The sequence below is a fragment of the Zootermopsis nevadensis genome, unplaced genomic scaffold, assembly GCF_977971745.1.
Source record: "Zootermopsis nevadensis isolate Lab colony 2312 unplaced genomic scaffold, Znev_1.0 Znev_ptg000028l, whole genome shotgun sequence".
Classification (NCBI taxonomy): Eukaryota; Metazoa; Arthropoda; class Insecta; order Blattodea; family Termopsidae; genus Zootermopsis; species Zootermopsis nevadensis.
In genome coordinates, this window is record NW_028259160.1 from 24,246,363 (window position 1) to 24,265,656 (window position 19,294).

Here is a 19,294-nt window from a genome sequence, read left to right on the forward strand (position 1 = left end):
CAAGGTCACACGCAAAGGTTTTGACTGTCGCCCTGTGCCACAGCTCAGCCCAGAGTCACGGCAAGTGTAGTTTCATTCGTTTTTCAGTCTAGTTAAGGACGCGACAACATTGAAGAATCACGACAACTTAATTAAAGATGACAGATCTGAATCTGGGATCTTCCGAATACGAAGCAGATGCTCTTATCTGGATTTTAATGTCATAAGTCACAGATCAAAACACTTTCGATGTCAAGATTTACGCTTTTTTTAAGTTATAAGAAATAAGTTCGAATATTTTAATGAATTTTGGGATAAAAAGTCTGAACTTAATGCTGTTAGAAGAAATGTATATTACTTTAACCGTTCGCTCAAAATTAAAAAGAATAATCTCAAAACAAACATGTAAACAAACAAAATATTAAAGCATAATTTGAAGTTCGTATCAGTACGTCTACCAGAATTCCTGTTGTCCACAATTACTTTTTGATTTTCTATTAAATGTTATAACCTGTGAGGAGTTTTCATCCAGAGTTCGCCATTAAACGAAGCTTAAACCAAAAATTTACCAACTTTCTGTCTATGACGTAAGAAACAGGAATAATTCAGTGATCAAAGGAGAATTTATTGGCGACGAAACGGTCGATGATTAGTCATTATCATCATCGAAACAAATGATAAATTTTAATGACACAGCTCCCAAAAAAGGTACGTTATACGAACAACAAATAACATGTTAACTATGACAGGACTATACGTACGAGTAACAAAAAAGGTCTGAACTTCTGTTGCGACTTCAACACATCGGAAATTAGTTTAGGTTTAGCACGTCATCTGCTCCGGCCTTGAAATTGGCTGGTATAATCAAGGATTTATGACGTGGGAAGAACGTGATCTCATTCCGAGTTTTTGCCACTCAAAATAATGTATTCGTAAGAACGCAGATCGAAACTGGAATGGATGAGTTGTGATTTTTTAAAGGATGTGAAAGAAAAGGTTCTTGGACTGTTTCAAGATTAAGGCACGGGGAGACAAACTATTTGGCGCTTGAGCGACCGTTACGGCCACTCCTTGCTGAAAACATTTACGTCAGGCTTCAGTTCTGAATAACAGTCAAATCCGAAGTTAGATGCGTCTTAAATTACTAGTAGAATCGCTACCAATTTCCTGTTCACCGATGTTTCAGACATGCCTGCCGCCTACATCATCGCCCTGACGACGGAGGCAGTATGACCTCTGAAACGTTGGTAAACATCGACCAGACTACACAGGGCAACAACCCAGAAGACAGAAATCTTTATACTCTGATAACGGAGGCAGTAGGACCTCTGAAACGTTGGTTAACATCGACCAGACTACACAGCGCAACAACCCAGAAGACAGAAATCTTCATACCCATCGCCCTGATGATGGAGGCAGTATGACCTCTGAAACGTTGGTTAACATCGACCAGACTACACAGCGTAACAACCCAGAAGACAGAAATCTTCATACTAAGAATCGCCCTGACGACGGAGGCAGTATGACCTCTGAAACGTTGGTTAACATCGACCAGACTACACAGCGTAACAACCCAGAAGACAGAAATCTTCATACTAAGAATCGCCCTGACGACGGAGGCAGTATGACCTCTGAAACGTTGGTTAACATCGACCAGACTACACAGCGCAACAACCCAGAAGACAGAATTCTTCATACTCATCGCCCTGATGACGGAGGCAGTATGACCTCTGAAACGTTGGTTAACATCGACCAGACTACACAGCGTAACAACCCAGAAGACAGAAATCTTCATACCCATCGCCCTGATGATGGAGGCAGTATGACCTCCGAAACGTTGGTTAACATCGACCAGACTACACAGCGTAACAACCCAGAAGACAGAATTCTTCATACTCATCGCCCTGATGACGGAGGCAGTATGACCTCTGAAACGTTGGTTAACATCGACCAGACTACACAGCGCAACAACCCAGAAGACAGAAATCTATATACTCATCGCCCTGATGACGGAGGCAGTATGACCTCTGAAACGTTGGTAAACATCGACCAGACTACACAGCGTAACAACCCAGAAGACAGAAATCTTCATACTCATCGCCCTGATGACGGAGGCAGTATGACCTCTGAAACGTTGGTTAACATCGACCAGACTACACAGCGCAACAACCCAGAAGACAGAAATCTTCATACCCATCGCCCTGATGATGGAGGCAGTATGACCTCTGAAACGTTGGTTAACATCGACCAGACTACACAGCGTAACAACCCAGAAGACAGAAATCTTCATACCCATCGCCCTGATGATGGAGGCAGTATGACCTCTGAAACGTTGGTTAACATCGACCAGACTACACAGCGCAACAACCCAGAAGACAGAAATCTTCATACTCATCGCCCTGATGATGGAGGCAGTATGACCTCTGAAACGTTGGTTAACATCGACCAGACTACACAGCGCAACAACCCAGAAGACAGAAATCTTCATACCCATCGCCCTGATGATGGAGGCAGTATGACCTCTGAAACGTTGGTTAACATCGACCAGACTACACAGCGCAACAACCCAGAAGACAGAAATCTTCATACCCATCGCCCTGATGATGGAGGCAGTATGACCTCTGAAACGTTGGTTAACATCGACCAGACTACACAGCGCAACAACCCAGAAGACAGAATTCTTCATACTCATCGCCCTGATGACGGAGGCAGTATGACCTCTGAAACGTTGGTTAACATCGACCAGACTACACAGCGCAACAACCCAGAAGACAGAAATCTTCATACTCATCGCCCTGATGATGGAGGCAGTATGACCTCTGAAACGTTGGTTAACATCGACCAGACTACACAGCGCAACAACCCAGAAGACAGAAATCTTCATACTCATCGCCCTGATGATGGAGGCAGTATGACCTCTGAAACGTTGGTTAACATCGACCAGACTACACAGCGCAACAACCCAGAAGACAGAAATCTTCATACCCATCGCCCTGATGATGGAGGCAGTATGACCTCTGAAACGTTGGTTAACATCGACCAGACTACACAGCGCAACAACCCAGAAGACAGAAATCTTCATACCCATCGCCCTGATGATGGAGGCAGTATGACCTCTGAAACGTTGGTTAACATCGACCAGACTACACAGCGCAACAACCCAGAAGACAGAATTCTTCATACTCATCGCCCTGATGACGGAGGCAGTATGACCTCTGAAACGTTGGTTAACATCGACCAGACTACACAGCGCAACAACCCAGAAGACAGAAATCTTCATACTCATCGCCCTGATGATGGAGGCAGTATGACCTCTGAAACGTTGGTTAACATCGACCAGACTACACAGCGCAACAACCCAGAAGACAGAATTCTTCATACTCATCGCCCTGATGACGGAGGCAGTATGACCTCTGAAACGTTGGTTAACATCGACCAGACTACACAGCGCAACAACCCAGAAGACAGAAATCTTCATACTCATCGCCCTGATGATGGAGGCAGTATGACCTCTGAAACGTTGGTTAACATCGACCAGACTACACAGCGCAACAACCCAGAAGACAGAAATCTTCATACCCATCGCCCTGATGATGGAGGCAGTATGACCTCTGAAACGTTGGTTAACATCGACCAGACTACACAGCGCAACAACCCAGAAGACAGAAATCTTCATACTCATCGCCCTGATGATGGAGGCAGTATGACCTCTGAAACGTTGGTTAACATCGACCAGACTACACAGCGCAACAACCCAGAAGACAGAAATCTTCATACTCATCGCCCTGATGATGGAGGCAGTATGACCTCTGAAACGTTGGTTAACATCGACCAGACTACACAGCGCAACAACCCAGAAGACAGAAATCTTCATACTCATCGCCCTGATGATGGAGGCAGTATGACCTCTGAAACGTTGGTTAACATCGACCAGACTACACAGCGCAACAACCCAGAAGACAGAAATCTTCATACTCATCGCCCTGATGATGGAGGCAGTATGACCTCTGAAACGTTGGTTAACATCGACCAGACTACACAGCGCAACAACCCAGAAGACAGAAATCTTCATACTCATCGCCCTGATGATGGAGGCAGTATGACCTCTGAAACGTTGGTTAACATCGACCAGACTACACAGCGCAACAACCCAGAAGACAGAAATCTTCATACTCATCGCCCTGATGATGGAGGCAGTATGACCTCTGAAACGTTGGTTAACATCGACCAGACTACACAGCGCAACAACCCAGAAGACAGAAATCTTCATACCCATCGCCCTGATGATGGAGGCAGTATGACCTCTGAAACGTTGGTTAACATCGACCAGACTACACAGCGCAACAACCCAGAAGACAGAAATCTTCATACCCATCGCCCTGATGATGGAGGCAGTATGACCTCTGAAACGTTGGTTAACATCGACCAGACTACACAGCGCAACAACCCAGAAGACAGAAATCTTCATACTCATCGCCCTGATGATGGAGGCAGTATGACCTCTGAAACGTTGGTTAACATCGACCAGACTACACAGCGCAACAACCCAGAAGACAGAAATCTTCATACCCATCGCCCTGATGATGGAGGCAGTATGACCTCTGAAACGTTGGTTAACATCGACCAGACTACACAGCGCAACAACCCAGAAGACAGAATTCTTCATACTCATCGCCCTGATGACGGAGGCAGTATGACCTCTGAAACGTTGGTTAACATCGACCAGACTACACAGCGCAACAACCCAGAAGACAGAAATCTTCATACTCATCGCCCTGATGATGGAGGCAGTATGACCTCCGAAACGTTGGTTAACATCGACCAGACTACACAGCGTAACAACCCAGAAGACAGAAATCTTCATACTCATCGCCCTGATGATGGAGGCAGTATGACCTCCGAAACGTTGGTTAACATCGACCAGACTACACAGCGCAACAACCCAGAAGACAGAAATCTTCATACCCATCGCCCTGATGATGGAGGCAGTATGACCTCTGAAACGTTGGTTAACATCGACCAGACTACACAGCGCAACAACCCAGAAGACAGAAATCTTCATACCCATCGCCCTGATGATGGAGGCAGTATGACCTCTGAAACGTTGGTTAACATCGACCAGACTACACAGCGCAACAACCCAGAAGACAGAATTCTTCATACTCATCGCCCTGATGACGGAGGCAGTATGACCTCTGAAACGTTGGTTAACATCGACCAGACTACACAGCGCAACAACCCAGAAGACAGAAATCTTCATACTCATCGCCCTGATGATGGAGGCAGTATGACCTCTGAAACGTTGGTTAACATCGACCAGACTACACAGCGCAACAACCCAGAAGACAGAAATCTTCATACTCATCGCCCTGATGATGGAGGCAGTATGACCTCTGAAACGTTGGTTAACATCGACCAGACTACACAGCGCAACAACCCAGAAGACAGAAATCTTCATACCCATCGCCCTGATGATGGAGGCAGTATGACCTCTGAAACGTTGGTTAACATCGACCAGACTACACAGCGCAACAACCCAGAAGACAGAATTCTTCATACTCATCGCCCTGATGACGGAGGCAGTATGACCTCTGAAACGTTGGTTAACATCGACCAGACTACACAGCGCAACAACCCAGAAGACAGAAATCTTCATACTCATCGCCCTGATGATGGAGGCAGTATGACCTCTGAAACGTTGGTTAACATCGACCAGACTACACAGCGCAACAACCCAGAAGACAGAAATCTTCATACTCATCGCCCTGATGATGGAGGCAGTATGACCTCTGAAACGTTGGTTAACATCGACCAGACTACACAGCGCAACAACCCAGAAGACAGAAATCTTCATACCCATCGCCCTGATGATGGAGGCAGTATGACCTCTGAAACGTTGGTTAACATCGACCAGACTACACAGCGCAACAACCCAGAAGACAGAAATCTTCATACCCATCGCCCTGATGATGGAGGCAGTATGACCTCTGAAACGTTGGTTAACATCGACCAGACTACACAGCGCAACAACCCAGAAGACAGAATTCTTCATACTCATCGCCCTGATGACGGAGGCAGTATGACCTCTGAAACGTTGGTTAACATCGACCAGACTACACAGCGCAACAACCCAGAAGACAGAAATCTTCATACTCATCGCCCTGATGATGGAGGCAGTATGACCTCTGAAACGTTGGTTAACATCGACCAGACTACACAGCGCAACAACCCAGAAGACAGAATTCTTCATACTCATCGCCCTGATGACGGAGGCAGTATGACCTCTGAAACGTTGGTTAACATCGACCAGACTACACAGCGCAACAACCCAGAAGACAGAAATCTTCATACTCATCGCCCTGATGATGGAGGCAGTATGACCTCTGAAACGTTGGTTAACATCGACCAGACTACACAGCGCAACAACCCAGAAGACAGAAATCTTCATACCCATCGCCCTGATGATGGAGGCAGTATGACCTCTGAAACGTTGGTTAACATCGACCAGACTACACAGCGCAACAACCCAGAAGACAGAAATCTTCATACTCATCGCCCTGATGATGGAGGCAGTATGACCTCTGAAACGTTGGTTAACATCGACCAGACTACACAGCGCAACAACCCAGAAGACAGAAATCTTCATACTCATCGCCCTGATGATGGAGGCAGTATGACCTCTGAAACGTTGGTTAACATCGACCAGACTACACAGCGCAACAACCCAGAAGACAGAAATCTTCATACTCATCGCCCTGATGATGGAGGCAGTATGACCTCTGAAACGTTGGTTAACATCGACCAGACTACACAGCGCAACAACCCAGAAGACAGAAATCTTCATACTCATCGCCCTGATGATGGAGGCAGTATGACCTCTGAAACGTTGGTTAACATCGACCAGACTACACAGCGCAACAACCCAGAAGACAGAAATCTTCATACTCATCGCCCTGATGATGGAGGCAGTATGACCTCTGAAACGTTGGTTAACATCGACCAGACTACACAGCGCAACAACCCAGAAGACAGAAATCTTCATACTCATCGCCCTGATGATGGAGGCAGTATGACCTCTGAAACGTTGGTTAACATCGACCAGACTACACAGCGCAACAACCCAGAAGACAGAAATCTTCATACCCATCGCCCTGATGATGGAGGCAGTATGACCTCTGAAACGTTGGTTAACATCGACCAGACTACACGGCGCAACAACCCAGAAGACAGAAATCTTCATACCCATCGCCCTGATGATGGAGGCAGTATGACCTCTGAAACGTTGGTTAACATCGACCAGACTACACAGCGCAACAACCCAGAAGACAGAAATCTTCATACTCATCGCCCTGATGATGGAGGCAGTATGACCTCTGAAACGTTGGTTAACATCGACCAGACTACACAGCGCAACAACCCAGAAGACAGAAATCTTCATACCCATCGCCCTGATGATGGAGGCAGTATGACCTCTGAAACGTTGGTTAACATCGACCAGACTACACAGCGCAACAACCCAGAAGACAGAATTCTTCATACTCATCGCCCTGATGACGGAGGCAGTATGACCTCTGAAACGTTGGTTAACATCGACCAGACTACACAGCGCAACAACCCAGAAGACAGAAATCTTCATACTCATCGCCCTGATGATGGAGGCAGTATGACCTCTGAAACGTTGGTTAACATCGACCAGACTACACAGCGCAACAACCCAGAAGACAGAAATCTTCATACTCATCGCCCTGATGATGGAGGCAGTATGACCTCTGAAACGTTGGTTAACATCGACCAGACTACACAGCGCAACAACCCAGAAGACAGAATTCTTCATACTCATCGCCCTGATGATGGAGGCAGTATGACCTCTGAAACGTTGGTTAACATCGACCAGACTACACAGCGCAACAACCCAGAAGACAGAAATCTTCATACTCATCGCCCTGATGATGGAGGCAGTATGACCTCTGAAACGTTGGTTAACATCGACCAGACTACACAGCGCAACAACCCAGAAGACAGAAATCTTCATACTCATCGCCCTGATGATGGAGGCAGTATGACCTCTGAAACGTTGGTTAACATCGACCAGACTACACAGCGCAACAACCCAGAAGACAGAAATCTTCATACCCATCGCCCTGATGATGGAGGCAGTATGACCTCTGAAACGTTGGTTAACATCGACCAGACTACACAGCGCAACAACCCAGAAGACAGAAATCTTCATACTCATCGCCCTGATGATGGAGGCAGTATGACCTCTGAAACGTTGGTTAACATCGACCAGACTACACAGCGCAACAACCCAGAAGACAGAAATCTTCATACTCATCGCCCTGATGATGGAGGCAGTATGACCTCTGAAACGTTGGTTAACATCGACCAGACTACACAGCGCAACAACCCAGAAGACAGAATTCTTCATACTCATCGCCCTGATGATGGAGGCAGTATGACCTCTGAAACGTTGGTTAACATCGACCAGACTACACAGCGCAACAACCCAGAAGACAGAAATCTTCATACTCATCGCCCTGATGATGGAGGCAGTATGACCTCTGAAACGTTGGTTAACATCGACCAGACTACACAGCGCAACAACCCAGAAGACAGAAATCTTCATACTCATCGCCCTGATGATGGAGGCAGTATGACCTCTGAAACGTTGGTTAACATCGACCAGACTACACAGCGCAACAACCCAGAAGACAGAATTCTTCATACTCATCGCCCTGATGATGGAGGCAGTATGACCTCTGAAACGTTGGTTAACATCGACCAGACTACACAGCGCAACAACCCAGAAGACAGAAATCTTCATACTCATCGCCCTGATGATGGAGGCAGTATGACCTCTGAAACGTTGGTTAACATCGACCAGACTACACAGCGCAACAACCCAGAAGACAGAAATCTTCATACTCATCGCCCTGATGATGGAGGCAGTATGACCTCTGAAACGTTGGTTAACATCGACCAGACTACACAGCGCAACAACCCAGAAGACAGAAATCTTCATACTCATCGCCCTGATGATGGAGGCAGTATGACCTCTGAAACGTTGGTTAACATCGACCAGACTACACAGCGCAACAACCCAGAAGACAGAAATCTTCATACTCATCGCCCTGATGATGGAGGCAGTATGACCTCTGAAACGTTGGTTAACATCGACCAGACTACACAGCGCAACAACCCAGAAGACAGAATTCTTCATACCCATCGCCCTGATGATGGAGGCAGTATGACCTCTGAAACGTTGGTTAACATCGACCAGACTACACAGCGCAACAACCCAGAAGACAGAATTCTTCATACTCATCGCCCTGATGACGGAGGCAGTATGATCTCCGAAACGTTGATAAACGTCTACGTGACTACACAGCGCAACAACCCAGAAGACAGAATTCTTCATACTCATCGCCCTGATGACGGAGGCAGTATGACCTCTGAAACGTTGGTTAACATCGACCAGACTACACGGCGCAACAACCCAGAAGACAGAAATCTTCATACCCATCGCCCTGATGATGGAGGCAGTATGACCTCTGAAACGTTGGTTAACATCGACCAGACTACACAGCGCAACAACCCAGAAGACAGAAATCTTCATACTCATCGCCCTGATGATGGAGGCAGTATGACCTCCGAAACGTTGGTTAACATCGACCAGACTACACAGCGCAACAACCCAGAAGACAGAAATCTTCATACTCATCGCCCTGATGATGGAGGCAGTATGACCTCTGAAACGTTGGTTAACATCGACCAGACTACACAGCGCAACAACCCAGAAGACAGAAATCTTCATACCCATCGCCCTGATGATGGAGGCAGTATGACCTCTGAAACGTTGGTTAACATCGACCAGACTACACAGCGCAACAACCCAGAAGACAGAAATCTTCATACTCATCGCCCTGATGATGGAGGCAGTATGACCTCCGAAACGTTGGTTAACATCGACCAGACTACACAGCGTAACAACCCAGAAGACAGAAATCTTCATACCCATCGCCCTGATGATGGAGGCAGTATGACCTCTGAAACGTTGGTTAACATCGACCAGACTACACGGCGCAACAACCCAGAAGACAGAAATCTTCATACTCATCGCCCTGATGATGGAGGCAGTATGACCTCTGAAACGTTGGTTAACATCGACCAGACTACACAGCGCAACAACCCAGAAGACAGAAATCTTCATACTCTGATGATGGAGGCAGTATGACCTCTGAAACGTTGGTTAACATCGACCAGACTACACGGCGCAACAACCCAGAAGACAGAAATCTTCATACTCATCGCCCTGATGATGGAGGCAGTATGACCTCTGAAACGTTGGTTAACATCGACCAGACTACACAGCGCAACAACCCAGAAGACAGAAATCTTCATACTCTGATGATGGAGGCAGTATGACCTCTGAAACGTTGGTTAACATCGACCAGACTACACAGCGCAACAACCCAGAAGACAGAAATCTTCATACTCATCGCCCTGATGATGGAGGCAGTATGACCTCTGAAACGTTGGTTAACATCGACCAGACTACACGGCGCAACAACCCAGAAGACAGAAATCTTCATACTCATCGCCCTGATGATGGAGGCAGTATGACCTCCGAAACGTTGGTTAACATCGACCAGACTACACGGTGCAACAACCCAGAAGACAGAAATCTTCATACTTACCGCCCTGATGACGGAGGCAGTATGACCTCTGAAACGTTGGTTAACATCGCCAGACTACACAGCGCAACAACCCAGAAGACAGAAATCTTCATACTCATCGCCCTGATGATGGAGGCAGTATGACCTCCGAAACGTTGGTTAACATCGACCAGACTACACAGCGTAACAACCCAGAAGACAGAAATCTTCATACCCATCGCCCTGATGATGGAGGCAGTATGACCTCCGAAACGTTGATTAACATCGACCAGACTACACAGCGCAACAACCCAGAAGACAGAAATCTTCATACTTACCGCCCTGATGACGGAGGCAGTATGACCTCTGAAACGTTGGTTAACATCGCCAGACTACACAGCGCAACAACCCAGAAGACAGAAATCTTCATACTCACCGCTGCGAAAACCTCAAATTTTACTTAAATAATTTCGTGTCTTGTTTGAATGGGTGTGAAACTTGGTTTCCTGTACAAAAAAGGAAAAAACACGACGAGGAAGATAGAGAAAAGGGTCCTGAAGATAATACAAAGCACGGAAATAAGGAGGAGGCTGGAGAAATCTTCGTAAGGCGTTTCATAATTTTTACCCCTCCATCAAATATTAGGCATTCTAGTCCCATTTGGCCCTACACTTCTCGAAAAAAAACCTCGGGCTCCTTATACGAATTTTGAACCGTTTCCGACATTTCGTAGTACTCTTCGGTCAAGGAGTCTGCCCCTACACATGACAGCACGAAACAGAAAGACAATTGCAGACATCCACGACTCGATCTGGATTCGAACCCTGGACCCCAGAGTCAAAGCCACCAAACCCATATCTTGAGCCGGGTGACTGCTGGGGTCGCCGATGGGAGATAATATTAAAATTGGTTTAAAATGAACAGGGCGAGCGTGTGGACTGGGATTACATGATTCACAAATAGCGGTTTCTTGCGAACACGGCAATGAAGTATCGGGTTCCAACACAAATTGGGGATTTATTGACTGGTGGAGCGATTATTAGCTTATCAAAAGGGGATCTGCACTACGTACTTAAGTAGGAGACGTTTACCAGAATAAAATCACGCACATACGAAGAGACGCGAACCCAAGATTCCGAATAAGTACACTCGCTTCTGCGAATGAAACGTATATTTTAGAAGCTGAAATACATTTTAATCGTGTGCAGCTCCAAGCAAGTTCATTCGCACAGGCGCCAATGTGTGTCCGATCACGTTAAAGTCACTCCGAACACACGTCGTTCTTGCAGACGTACGGACTCTGGCACAAGAACTGCATAGCGAAATTATTCGACACACACGACTCCCCCAACTCTGAAAATGAAAAAGAAAGTGAGAGAAAGAATGCGCTTTCTCCACGCCAAGTGATGTCCAGCGCCTCAGTCAGATACAGGATGATTCAAACTTGTCGCACTGAAGTTATCAGCGTCAACATCTGGATCCCAGTGGCGTATCGTTATATGAGGGGAAACAGGGACTATCACGGCGCATGCGCTGATAAGTCCCAACCACACGAACAGAAAATTAATAAAAAAAAAATCATATTTCCATACTAAGATTTAAAATACTGCAAAGGGAAATTCTTTTGTTTCTATAACTGAAAATAATAAAACAAGAAGACATGTTGTGTTAAAATAAATTGTTTAGATGTAAAAAAACCGAGACTCGATTAATAAAAGTGAAATTGAAGTAAAACGTCGTAACTCGGAACCGGTGGCGAATCATTAATTGACATTTTCTGATCCAAATAATCTTCCGTTTTAATAATATCAGGTTTTTAATCACCCTGTATATAACTTAGAAAAAAATTTCGCCCTCGTTATATATTTCAAAGTTCCCTGGGGTCCCAGAAAGGTTGGCAAACTTGAATAACTAACGCTGGTGCGGTAAATCCTGAAGGTTCAGCACCGCTTTCGACTAAACTTGGACGTGGGCTCCCTCAGGACTATTTTCATATTCCCGTCTTATATCCTAGAGTGAATTATGTCGGTGATACAATCACGATTAAGCATTTCAGTGATGCCAAAGCACAGGCTTGCGTAATACCTTTGAACACCAAGCAAGATGAACAACATTTGCCGACACTGGGGTCAGCCGGAGTGTATTTTCCGGGACACATTCCTTCTTCAACTCCGGCGCATCTGACCACCTGGCAGTCGGTCTGAGCAGTCTCCTTTGTCGCCAGAATGACGTAAAGGAGCGCAGACAGCACGAGAAACACAGTTCGATCCATCTGCCAACACAGAACGCTGAAGAAATTGGACCGCATTCAATCAAACACGCATCGGAATTATATTCCGTCACGGAAGTAAGGCCATTGAAGTGTGACCTCATCGGTACACTTCATACCTGTTTAAAGCTCGACGGTAAAGCTCGTGTCCCAAGTGCTTTAAATAATCACTAACTCCGCATTTCGTAAGATTCTCACAATAAACAGCGATTATTTCCTTAAACAGCGTTAACCAGTTGATCTCTGTAATGATGACTTGAAGTGTTTTCTTCGCGGTACGGACTGAATCCTTTAAATACCATTTAGACAAAATTCTGCTTCAAAGGGTTACGAATCACTTCAATGTAAATCAGAATCTTCGTTTCTGTTAAGCGTTGTATAAAGATTTGCTTTCGGAATCCACAGTTTTCCATTCAGCTGACCCCTTCAATCCAGTTACACCGATATTTTTATTAAATTCGGACGACAATGACAGGCAATTTTCATGAAGATCCACGGGAGTTTCTAAGAATATGAAGTGATATTTAATCGCGAGAGATTTGTCCCTGGGTAAACACGTAGATATCATCAAACTGAGACAATTATCAAGTTTCCAAAAGCAAAATTTACGTTCTAATGGAGAAGACGGGCTCCCACGAACTGACAACATCGAACGCGCCAGAACTGTTAACGCAATGCGAACATTTCTTAAGTTGTCTTATATCAGGGCTAGTCTAAGATCAGTCGCTTTCTTAAATTCGAAATACCATTTATGAATTGTAAACCCACTGGGTTGATCTGCCGCAAACTTGGTTCGGAAATGCCGTTGAACAGACCGGTGAACGTGGAAATCCACGACACAAAAGGCTACCCTGTCTTCGATGGCAGCCATTTTCTTTCATATCGCCTCTGGCGGCGAACAATGTTACTACGCGGCCGCGAAGTATACCAACATAAACTTGGAGAGTTTCTCTTTCCAACGGTACCAAATTTGTCCATCTGAATTTCATTAAACGTGAGTAACATGTGTTTCAAATCGGCAACATCATTTAGACTAACCCTGTATTATGTGAAACGGTTAGTGTGTAAGATTAACCTCTATCATTTTAGAACCATAAAACAAAAATTCTGTTGAAACTTGGTTTTAATGTCTTTACAAACCATTTCACAAAAGGGCAAATATAAATTTTGACACGTCCTCACGTCTCGTTATTAAAACGGAGATGAAATTTAGGTTACAATTTCAATATACTTAATTAATCCTTCGAATGCAAGGCAAAGTTAAAACATTTTAGAACGACAATAACAAAATCAAAACGACATACGAAGATACAGAGAGCATATTAAATTCTAGGGACATTTAACTAAGAACATCTTAGCTTTACGTAACGTCCTTAAAATATAACGTAATATAACAGACCTCTAGATACATCGCACCTCTTGATAAAAATTCGTGAGAAAGGGTTTTCACTCTGAAACAAACAAACTATGGTTGTCTGTGAACAAATTACTGGGGAGAACATTGGGACCTTGAAACTAACATTAGGTTGTACGAAATTGCATACTTACGAGATTTGTAATTTGTATGGTATTTTATTATTATCACAGAGTAATAAAAGAAAGAATATTTAAATCCATTGTAACACCACCTTCCCATCTATGCCCGTATCTACCAAGCTGCCTTTTACATTCAGACGTTTCGGCTAAAATGTTGTATACAAATTTGTGTGTGAGATTCTTGCTGCATACCTTACAAATCTTATCCAACTTCACGTGATAATGTCAAGGGATGTGTAGAAAGTCACTTTCATCCCGAAATATTCGACAGTCGTCAAAGTAAGGCCTACCTGTAATTTAACAATCTGACCAAAGTCCAGACAGCGCGCAGATCGTTTGTAGTTCTCCACACAGACGAAATCCTTTCGTTCAGGGCTGATCTAAAGCTTTATTTGATTGTAATAAGCGCGTGCTATCCACGTCGCTCGATTCCGGGAGGAACTGAATGGCCTCGAGCCAAAGAGCAGTTTCCTCGTCGAAACACGACTAGCGCTCTACAGCGTGTGGCCGTAACTCCGGTTGTCCTCGAGTTAATTAATAGCAACTTCTGACGATCTCTCCAATCAGCGATTAGTCTCGAAACTGATCGATAGTCACACATTTCTTAAGCGCCATTCATACACGTTCCTTTCTTATGTATCAGCGCCCGGTACGTCACAGATAACGGCAGAATCAATCCGGCCCACATGTTCCTCCTTGAAGAAAGCAGACAAATGTTTGCATGTTAATTGTTTTTACAGGTTTCATTTACTTCAGAAGATGACTGTCTTCTCCGATATTCCGATGTGTGTAGAAATTGACCGACGTTTCAGAGGTTGTTGCTGACCGTCGAAAAGGACAGCGGAAGCCATGAACCTCACGGACACGGCGCCTGAAGGGCCGACACACTCCTTACGTGTCGTCTTATCACGTACCTGATAGTATATTGACACACGTGTCGCAACCACGTGATACCTAAATGTTTGTTGTGTGTCACTTTGACACAAATAACTTTGTTCACAACACAAAGCGAAGGGACTGTTGTTTTGTGTGGGTGCGAAACATGGTCTCTCACTCAGAGGGAGGAACACAGGTTGCAGGTGTTTGAGAATCGGGTGTTGAGGAGGATATTTGGGCCTAAGAGGGAAGACGATGGGGCGTGGAGAAAACTGCACAATGACGAGCTTAAAAATCTGTACTGCTCCCCCAATATTGTCAGGGTGATTAAGTCGAGAAGAATGAGATGGGCTGGGCATGTAGCGCGCATGGATGGGACAAGAGGTGTGCACCGGGTATTAGTTGGGAAGCCTGAGGGGAAGAGACCACTGGGGAGACCTAGACGTAGATGGGAGGATAATCTCAGGCGGGATCTATGGGAGATAGGAGTTGAAGGAGACTGGATTTTGTTGGCCCAGGACAGGGTCCGGTGGAGGGCTTTGGTTAATTCGGTGATGAACCTTCAGGATCCGTAAGCCATCTGGTTGGTTACGGCTATCTATAATGAAATAAGGCTTAAAGTTTGAATATTTCTTCAGATATATTTACTTATACTACTGGTTCATACGAAACATAAGCTGAAGTTTATAGAACACGTTCTAATACGTACAATACAAACGTACACACATTCCACACATCATGTGAAAATGAAGGCACGACTTCCTGGCCTGCAAAAGACGAACGAAAGCCAACCGTGACCTTGGCATAACTTTTTTTAATCTTCCTTTCTGCCTTTGGCTTATTATTTTGCGAAAAGTGATTGGTCTATGTTAATTTCCGTGAGGCTGTGACTGAAATTAAGTTCGAAGTTGTTGTGAGGGAAACAATGTTAGTTCCTCTCCCCTCCCCCCACTCTCTTGCAGGTAGACCGCGTGACGTGCGGCATGCTAATCAGTATCTCACTTCACCGTTCATTGCATTGACGTCATCGAACGTGCGGTTATAAACACGCCCGATAAGAATAACAGAAGCTTGTGAAAAAAACTAGCGAATTCCACTTCGCTTCACATATGTATACATGGTAAACCCAGAAAGAACCCGAAATCCTAATATTCATTTAACGACATTCATTTAGTCGTCATAAAATTTCATACAGAATGTTCAATTTCACAGCTACGATAATTCATTAATTCTACAAAGAATTCCTCAACCGGAAAACTTTTTTTTTAATTTTTATATCACGAAAGATTAATGTGGCGCTGGTGTCGTTCTCATGTTGAACGTGCGCAGAGAAACAACTTTCATCAGAACTGAAAGTAAATGACTTGGCGCTCATACCAAATTTCATGCACATCTATCACGTGATTTATATTTACTATAGGGAAACGCAAAGTTTCGAATTTACATCGTCCACTCAGACGATTCTAACCTCGTAAATAAAATGTCTTATCTCAGTTAAATCGATTTTGGAATCGACCTTTCATTTTGTCGGACTTGCAATCGATAGTTCACGAAAGCCATGTTTTCGACGTGACCGCAAATACAACTTTGAAAGCTCAACTATCAACTTCGCCTTCTTTGTGTCAGTTTGGCCGTAAATGACATTTGTTGTCGGAGAGCAGACATGTTACTGTGACCTCCAACAGCTGGAAAAAACGTTTCGAACAAAATTTGCATGCAAATATGAAAAACACATTTTATGCTCAACATAACTTTTCGTATGTTTTGCGGTTTTCGAGTCAAAACAAACGCGGTTTCTATGTTGTCATCTTATAATTCGATCGGAAATTTATATTGGAGGTCCCGGTTCGTCCATCGCCTGCTTTCACGTACAAGAGGATCCAAAGTCATCAATCACGAATTAAAAAATCAGATGAAGTTTTCACGGGAAGGGAGGGGTACGAAGATGGCTCTCGTCCGGACTGTTGCACCGCGTAACCTGGTATATCCCTATCGACGTTTCATAGGTGCTTGCTGCCTCCATCTTCAGGTCATCGCCCTGAGTGACAACAACCTGGGAGACAGCCATCTTCATTTCACAACTTCGCGGAATTCACCAATGGAAGAACTCGTCCAGGACAACCGAAGAACACTTTTCATGGTGGATTTTAGGTTTCACGGCGGTGAGTCTGAAGATGGTTGTCTTCTGGGTTGTAGCCCTGGTGATGGAGGCAGTAGGGACCTCTAAAACGTTGGTATACTGCTACAATCCAGAAGACAATAACCATATTTGGACTTTCCATCGTGCGTAAACTTCAGTTCCTCAACTGTTCTGTAGAAACACTTTTAATATTATTATTTAGTGTTCTGTCTGACGACAGGTCCATATGAACAGGACCCTTCCATCCTTTTCTCGGACTGGGACCTGTTCATATACGTTCTTGGCAGATGATCCAGAAGTGGTTTGCCATTGCCTTCTTCTGTGTGTGAATGGAGTAATTGTCGGGATGCCACGGAGGAAAACTCCGTGTTGCCTAGACCACGGCCTTGCCCAACACAAGTTATAAATTCGGGCACCGCCGGAAATCGAACCCGAGACCCCAGGATTACAAGGCCAGCGTTCTAACCGCTAGACCACCTCATCTTATTATTATTTAGTGTTCTGTCTGACGACAGGTCCATATGAACAGGATCCTTCCATCCTTTTCTCGGACTGGGACCTGTTCATATACGTTCTTGGCAGATGATCCTGAAGTGGTTTGCCATTGCCTTCTTCTGTGTGTGAATGGAGTAATTGTTGGGATGCCACGGAGGAAAACTCCGTGTTGCCTAGACCACGGCCTTGCCCAACACAAGTTATAAATTCGGGCACCGCCGGAAATCGAACCCGAGACCCCAGGATTACAAGGCCAGCGTTCTAACCGCTAGACCACCTCATCTTATTATTATTTAGTGTTCTGTCTGACGACAGGTCCATATGAACAGGATCCTTCCATCCTTTTCTCGGACTGGGACCTGTTCATATACGTTCTTGGCAGATGATCCAGAAGTGGTTTGCCATTGCCTTCTTCTGTGTGTGAATGGAGTAATTGTTGGGATGCCACGGAGGAAAACTCCGTGTTGCCTAGACCACGGCCTTGCCCAACACAAGTTATAAATTCGGGCACCGCCGGGAATCGAACCCGACACCCCAGGATTACAAGGCCAGCGTTCTAACCGCTAGACCACCTCATCTTATTATTATTTAGTGTTCTGTCTGACGACAGGTCCATATGAACAGGATCCTTCCATCCTTTTCTCTTCTCGGACTGGGACCTGTTCATATACGTTCTTGGCAGATGATCCAGAAGTGGTTTGCCATTGCCTTCTTCTGTGTGTGAATGGAGTAATTGTTGGGATGCCACGGAGGAAAACTCCGTGTTGCCTAGACCACGGCCTTGCCCAACACAAGTTATAAATTCGGGCACCGCCGGGAATCGAACCCGACACCCCAGGATTACAAGGCCAGCGTTCTAACCGCTAGACCACCTCATCTTATTATTATTTAGTGTTCTGTCTGACGACAGGTCCATATGAACAGGATCCTTCCATCCTTTTCTCTTCTCGGACTGGGACCTGTTCATATACGTTCTTGGCAGATGATCCAGAAGTGGTTTGCCATTGCCTTCTTCTGTGTGTGAATGGAGTAATTGTTGGGATGCCACGGAGGAAAACTCCGTGTTGCCTAGACCACGGCCTTGCCCAACACAAGTTATAAATTCGGGCACCGCCGGGAATCGAACCCGACACCCCAGGATTACAAGGCCAGCGTTCTAACCGCTAGACCACCTCATCTTATTATTATTTAGTGTTCTGTCTGACGACAGGTCCATATGAACAGGATCCTTCCATCCTTTTCTCTTCTCGGACTGGGACCTGTTCATATACGTTCTTGGCAGATGATCCAGAAGTGGTTTGCCATTGCCTTCTTCTGTGTGTGAATGGAGTAATTGTTGGGATG

The 19,294-nt window shown here is 45.2% G+C and overlaps 1 protein-coding gene and 1 long non-coding RNA gene across 2 annotated transcripts in view; both read right to left on the bottom strand.

The window, feature by feature from the left end:
• The window catches only part of LOC110831796 (protein takeout), a gene marked incomplete at its 5' end in the record, with an annotated part of 98,255 nt that overhangs the window by 58,969 nt on the left and 19,992 nt on the right, over positions 1 to 19,294 (bottom strand). The gene's annotated exons all lie outside the window — the stretch shown is intronic.
• LOC110831798 (uncharacterized) lies at positions 11,788 to 14,956 on the bottom strand. The gene is made up of 3 exons (XR_002543711.2): positions 14,730 to 14,956; positions 12,720 to 12,906; positions 11,788 to 11,987 (listed from the first exon to the last, which is right to left on the bottom strand). It is a non-coding gene; the product is annotated as an uncharacterized LOC110831798 (long non-coding RNA).